This window comes from Microtus oregoni, unplaced genomic scaffold (assembly GCF_018167655.1).
Source record: "Microtus oregoni isolate MIOR12 unplaced genomic scaffold, Mior012 000080F_ref0000499, whole genome shotgun sequence".
NCBI lineage: Eukaryota > Metazoa > Chordata > Mammalia > Rodentia > Cricetidae > Microtus > Microtus oregoni.
The window spans coordinates 2787018-2794434 of NW_024544538.1; positions in this window are offsets into that span (position 1 = coordinate 2787018).

A 7417-nucleotide genomic window follows, 5' to 3' on the forward strand; every position below is an offset into this window, starting at 1 on the left:
ATGTCCTCAGTAATAGCAGCAAATTCTCTTAGCTCCTGAGCCATTTCATCTCTCCATCCCTCTCTTTCCCTATCCCTTTTTAGTGTTTGCATTTTTGCTCCTTGGCTGTTTGATGGAAACTTATTTTGTGGTACTCTCAAACTCAAAATGTCTTTTCTTGGTTATGTCCAGTCTTTTAATAAACCCATAAGAGGTTCTGGCTCTCTCTGTCTCCATGTCTCTCTGTTTCCCTCTCCCTCCATCACCCTCTCTCTGTCTTTCTGCCTGTCTGTTCTGATGACTTTTGTCTCTCTAATTTTTTTTTGGTTTTCAGAAATTCTTTTGTTTATCCTGCCCATCTGTTATTGCATGTTGTAAGTCCTTACCACCTTAACCATTGTACAAATTCCCAGTTAGATTATGCCAACGTAACTGCCATATCGGAATTTGGTTCTGATGTTTACACCCCTCGTCACTTGATTTTCCACCGCTTATCACTCTTTCTGGTTGTGAAGGATAGGCATAATATAGTGCGGAAAAGAAACTATGCTAATAGACTTTTAATGAGATGCTGACAAAATGTGGAGCTGTTGACATATGATGTGGTTCTATAATCAGTTATTAATCTTTTATGGAGCATCTGCCCCTGTGTAAACTACATAAGTGCTTCTCAGTTTTATCCATCTTATGATAATGGGGCTGGGTAATTACAGGATGCGGTTGGTTTTTATGGTTCTTTCTAAGTCAGTTAGGCTGTGTGATAAAACCCTAGGTTAGTGTATGAAAATATACTTTTTAATAAGAACAAAATTCTGTGCTATGCTTCAATATTATTTCTTTCCTCCTATCCCTTCCAGAATTCTACTCTCCCTTCCAGAAGTAAACTATATTCTCAAATATTTATTGAGGGACCTTGGTAGAAAAATGAATGGAGTAAAGTGTTATAAAAATCCCTGCTATAAGCTTCTTCTTCTTCTTCTTCTTTTTTTTTTTTTTTTTTTGAGACAGGGCTTCTATGTGTATCAGTCCCTCCCTCCGGCTGTCCTGGAAATCACTTTGTAGACCAGGCTGGACTCGAACTCACAGAGATCCACCTTTCTCTGTCTCCTGAGGGCTGAGGTAAAAGGTGTGTGCCACCAATGCCCAACAAAACTTCCTTAATAAAACTGATTTCCCTCAACTTACCTTCTCATCATCAATGTCTTTGCTAATTTCCAAATATTCTTCCTGATGAAATATGTTATTAAACTTTTAAAAGAGTGGTGGCTAACAAATGGTATGTCATTATAGTTTTGATTTATTTTTCAATAAATAGTGAATCTGACTATTTTATATTTATTGATGTTTAAAATTTTCCTTTTCTTTGAATTTTCTTATCATGTACCCCATTTTTGCTTGAACACTATTTTTAACATTTCTTTCATATTATAACTATTATTGATTTTTAAAAGCTTTTTTGTATTGAGAACTTATTTTTACTAATTGTACTTTCAAATTATTTACTAGTTTTTAAAACATGTTTACAAAGCAAAGATTTCATGTAGCATTCTCATACATAATTTTTCTTAGAGAAAACTAACTTTGTCATATGCATTACTTATATTCATTTCTCAAAGGATTTCTTCCCCTCACCCCTCCTTTCTCTCTCTCTCTCTCTCTCTCTCTCTCTCTCTTCTTCTTCTTCATCTTTTTTTTTTTTTTTTTTTTTTTTTTTTTTTTTTTTTTTTTGAGACAGGGTCCCTTTATGTAATCCTGGCTGTCCCGGAACTCATTCTGTACCTCAAACAGTGATCCACCTGCCTCTGCCTCCTGAGTGCTGGGATTAAAAGCCAGCTCCAGTATGATCAGTCAGACTACTATTTTTCTTTGACTTATTAACAATATTTTATTGCTATGCAGAATTAAAAAGACTTTTTATTGATAGTAATATTTTTATGTTTATACTTAGCAAGGTATTTGCTTAACATTTTCCTATTAATATTTTAGTTTTGATTTATCTAGAATGTCTCTTGTTACAAATTTTTAATTACTGGTCCAATTTGCTTTACTATTATTATTTGAGAGGTTATTCAGTAGGCTTGAATTTTGTTTATGCTATTTTAATGAAATATTTAAACATTTCTACCAAATCTTAGTTTTTCAGGAGCTCTATTTTATTGAATTTGTAATGTCACATTGAAAACTATTCATTTTCCGGGTTAATTTTTAAATATTTATTTGATATGTATTAGTGTTTTGTCTACGTGCAGGCATGTGTATCACATATGTGCCTGGTGCCACTGAATCAAGAAGAGAGCATTTGATGCCCTAGGAACTAGAGTTACAGCTGGTTGTGGCACTTGGAAATGAATGTGGCTTCTCTGCAAAAACAGAAATTGCTCTCAAGAGCTGAGCCATATCTCCAGGCCCAGATTTTTCCAGTTTTTGATGTTATATGTTATGCTACATTGGTTTTCCTCATCTGTTTTCTTTTTTTCTGTTGAAATATGAATCTGAAAACTGGAAAGAAATCTTTATTATAAAATATGATATTATCTGTTTCAATTTACCCCTTTCACTTATTGAAAAGATTAAGGGTTTTATGAGCAAGTAAATCTGGCTTCAAACTCTAGGACTGCTACTCATCATCTATTCCACCTTGGTCTTTCAGCTGAAAAAATCTGCATAATAATACCTGCTGTGTAAATTTTCTTAGATGATTTTACATGTGGTGTCCAAAATGTCTAACTTAAGATTGGGGGAAGAGGATCAGAGGTGATGGCTCAGTGGGCAAAATGCTTGCCACATAAGCATGATGTTTACTAGGTGTAAGACCATGACCAACTCAATTGTTATTGAGTTTTAGTTTACACATAAAAATTAAGACATTGCTGTGTACTCTACTTTGTTTTTGTAAGGATTAGGAAAGAAAATGAAAAACATTAATAAAAAGTGTTTGTGCCATTGCTGTTATGATGAAGGAAAGTGGATCCTTAGAACTAATATAACAAGGTGCTGATGCATAAGCCTTGTATCCATTTCCTTAATGTTCTGAATTATGAACTGTTGTCATTGTTTATTGTGGTTTCCTTAGAGAGCTCTCTGATCACCAAAGTGGAGAAAAACAGGTTTATAATTTTGCCATAGAGTATTTCTTAATAAAGAATGTACACACAAAAACACTTTAAGACACAGGAGACACAAGTTTGTCAGTATTTATGGAAAATAATATAATGGGCTAAAGCAGTCTGAGAAGAAATCCGTAATACCGGGATCTTTTCAAGTCAAGATCACAGGAGCCTTTGATGTCTTAAAGCAGAGGAATGGAAAGCACATGGTAATGAATAATTATCACAGCAACGTATCCATGAAGGAGCATGAATACAGTTAAACTGATCCAAGATGATGAAGTATGCACACCAAGAATGCCACTCCTTAAGACAAGCAGATGTGAATCATAATCTTGTCTCTCATTGATCAATTGAGTGATATTGGTCAAATTGCCCCAATTTTCTCTGAAGTGATACTCCTAAAAGTCTGCATTTCAAAAGTGTTATAAAGTTTAAATGAGACAATGATGCCTGGGGCATGCCTTTTAGTCTTTAATGGGATGTATCCATAAACTTGTTTCTCTGATGTGGGAGTGTCATATATGAATCTGTTGATTTCATTGGTTAAGCAATAAAGAAACTGCTTGGCCCTGATAGGTTAAAACATAGGTGGGAGGAGTAAACAGAACAGAATGCTGGGAGGAAGAGGAAGTGAGCTCAGAGAGACGCCATGCTCCGCTCTCCCGGGCAGATGCGCATGATGAAGCAAGCCGCCAGGTCAGACATACTGAATCTTTCCCAGTAAGACCGGAGCTACACAGTTAATTACAGATGGGTTGATCAGGATATCAGAATTAGCCAGTAAGGGCTAGAGCTAATGGGCCAAGCAGAATGGGCCATGCAGTGTTTAAATGAATACAGTTTGTGTGTTGTTATTTCGGGCATAAGCTAGCAGGTGGCTGGGGTGCTGGGGATACAGCCCCGCTGCTCTTATTACAACATTTCTCTTATCAACACAGTGATTGTTAGTGTTACTAATATCTCAAGTAACACAATTGAATTCATGTATTTAATTTTAATAAAGTAGCTATAATGGTTTCCTACAGAAGGGATGGGGGAAAGATAAGAAAGTGTAGTAGGAGAGATGACTGGAATGGGGGGGCGTTGGGGGTGCAATGTGGAAAACTAGAGCAATGGAAATTCCCTGAAATATATGAGGATGACCTTAGTGAAGACATTTATCAATGGAGGATATAGAGTCTGAACCTAACACCTTCTGTAACCAGGATAGGCTTCCAGTCATGAAATTGGAACACCAACCAAGGCACAAAATCTTTGACCTACAATTTGTCCTACTTAGGAGATTTGCTAGGGTAATGGTGGCACAGAACTTTTGGGAGTGGCCAAACAATGACTGGTTTAGCTTTAGACCCTTGCAGTGAGAGCAAACACAAGTCTGATACCACCACCTTGATGGCCAGGAAGCAGAGGCAGAACAGCTTAGAGATTGACCCAGGATAGAACCAAACATAATTTTAAAAAGTCAACCAAATGATTCCTAATGATATTCTGCTATACTCACAGATTAGTGGCTAGCCCAGTTGTCCTCAGAGAGACTTCATCTAGCAAATGATGGGAGTAAACACAGATGTAATATAAAGAGAGGCCACTTGATGGTTCCCAGCCATTTAGTCCGGAAATAATCACACAGAAACCACATTATTTAAATCACTGCTTGACCCATTAGCTCTTATTGGCTGACTCTTAAATCTTAATTTTATCCATTTGCATTAATCTGTGTTTTGCCATGTGGCAGTGGCTTACTGGGTAAAGTTTCCAGCATCTCTCTCTGGTGGCAGCTCAATGGGTTCTCCGTGACAACATCCTTCTTTCTCCTAGCATTCAGTTTAGTCTTCCCTGCCTAACAAAGTTTTGCCCTGCTATAGGTCCAAAGCAGTTTCTTTATTCATTAATGGTAATCAAAGCACTCAGAGAGAAATCCCACATCACCTCCCATTTTCTGTTTAAATAAAAAGGAAGGCTTTAACTTTAACACAGTAAAATTACATATAACAAAACAGGTATCAAGTAAGAATTACAGTTACAATATTTATTTCTACTTTATCTTTTATCATAATTAACTATATCTCCTTTCTATTTTCAACTCCAATAAAGACTCCAGAAGGATATAAAATTACCTAAGTAAACAGGAAGTGAGTGCATTGTAAGCAGCTTTCAAAACTCTAGAAATGACGGAGGCATCTTGCTGCTTGGAAAGTCACCCAAATTTCTTCTGTACCATTGGGGCATCTATCTTCAGCCTACAGGTTTATAGCATCCATCAGACTTTTCCATGAAGCAGGAAATTTGAAAATCTGTTCTGCCTTGCAATGGCAAAGTCCATCAGTTGCTTTCTTCCATGTCCTGCAGAATTTCTAGCAGACCCTTTGATGAACCAGGAGCCCTGAAGGATCATCTTACTTTTAAGCAAGTTCAGCAGTCATTTCTCTGAAGGCCCTGCATGTCCAGTTCATCAAGCAGTCCAGGCAAGAGCAGTTTCTTTCCCAATTGGCCAACCAACTTCATAAGGAACCTCTTCAATTACCATATTCCTCTTGAAGCTATTGGTGCTGCCAAGAGCAGATGTGTCTCACTGTCATGAAAAGTCCGAATTTCTTAAAGCATTTTAAATGCCATATCCTGTAGTCTTTGAAATATTTGAAGAATACCTATCCATCTGAAATACATACATTTCCATCTAGAAAATCTAACACGACTACAAGCTTGACTATTATAGATGATTATCTATTAACCTACATTTCTTAGTTATAGATTACATTTTTAAATGAGCTGCACAAACACAATACCTTAATCAAGAGCAGAAATATATATATACACAGTATAACAAAATTGACCTTAAATTTGTATCAATAAACTAAGATCCATACCTATGCAAATTTTATTGCATATCTCCCTTTAAATGTAAAAGAACACTTATAGACAATATTTGGGAATATGGGCATAGGTATTCTCCAAACTTCTTCCTGCTGTTTATTGGGGAAAGTAATTTTTTGAGAAGTGTTCACGGCAATCTTTCAGGGGTTTTTGGTCCATAAAACAATATTAGTCTGGAAGCAATCCACAGGTTTTCATCCTCTGTGGAAACAAAAGAATAACGTCTTTTCTGAAGCAACATATTCTTAGACCCAAATTCTGAAGTCAGGATACCTTTATAATATACATGCTGGTTTAGCTTAGCAGTCCATACAATGAAATGTCTCTCTGTACTTAGCTCCTTCACAGTTAAAAAATTCAAATAAGGCACAATAATATACAAAATCTAGATTCACTGTGTATATTCAATCTTAACATGGCTTGTTTTTACTCTATTATTTTTCTACAAGTTTAATATTTATTTTATTATAGTCCTTTAGTCTATGACTGTCTGTACTCTATCTCTTTAAAGACTTTGTTTTTTTTAATTACTTCTTTTTATAAATCTCTGTACTCTTTTTCTTCTCTCTCCCAAGCCTACATACATTTATCCAACACTGTGACACATTTAGAGGTCTTTTATGTCTGAATCTGTCTTATTGTGTATCTGTAATTCTTTACTGTTTTGAAGAGCTTTTAAAATTGTAAGTAGCTTGGTTGCAGTGGCCCTGAAGGCTGGCTCTGTCTCTCCACTTTCAAAATGGTGGAGGTACCATTACTGCCAGCTCTTGGTCTGCCAGGTAGGAGCCCCACTCAGTACTTTAACTCTGAGAATAAGCATGCAGTACATAAACCACTGTTATCTAAGTAATAGCTAGATATGCCATGTAGAACATTGCACGGCCTGGAAATATCTCTTTGTATGGTGGCAGGAATCTGTCATGTTCTCCTGCCTGTGCACTCCTAGCATTCTTGATCCTACTTCCTGCCCAGGTGGGGGTCACTGAGCAGTGGTCATGGTTTCAACTACTTTCCCAAGTAGGCATACAAGCAGTTGGGCCCACAAACCCCATTCAAGTGCTCCATAGCCGGACTTCCAGAAAGAATCAGAGTTTGTGCTGGCAGCATGGCCCAGAAAGCCAGCATTTCAAAACCACAGCTTTTTTTTTTATCTGCTACCGCTGAATCAAAAAACCTCTCTTAAAGGCCATAGCATGCCACCAGGAAAATGCTGGCTACCAAGAAGCCTTGCTTAACTCTATTCTTTTGTGTCTAGGATTCCTTTCCATGCTTTCACCAATTTTATGTGGATTTTAATCCACCACATTGGTGCCAAATTTTTGTAAGGAGGTAGGCGGCTTGTTGGTTCTGGGCTGCTTAGCTCCAAAATAATCACAAAGAAGCCATAGTATTTAAATCACTGGTTGGCCCATTAGCTCTATCTTCTTAGTGGCTAACTCTTACATCTTAATTTA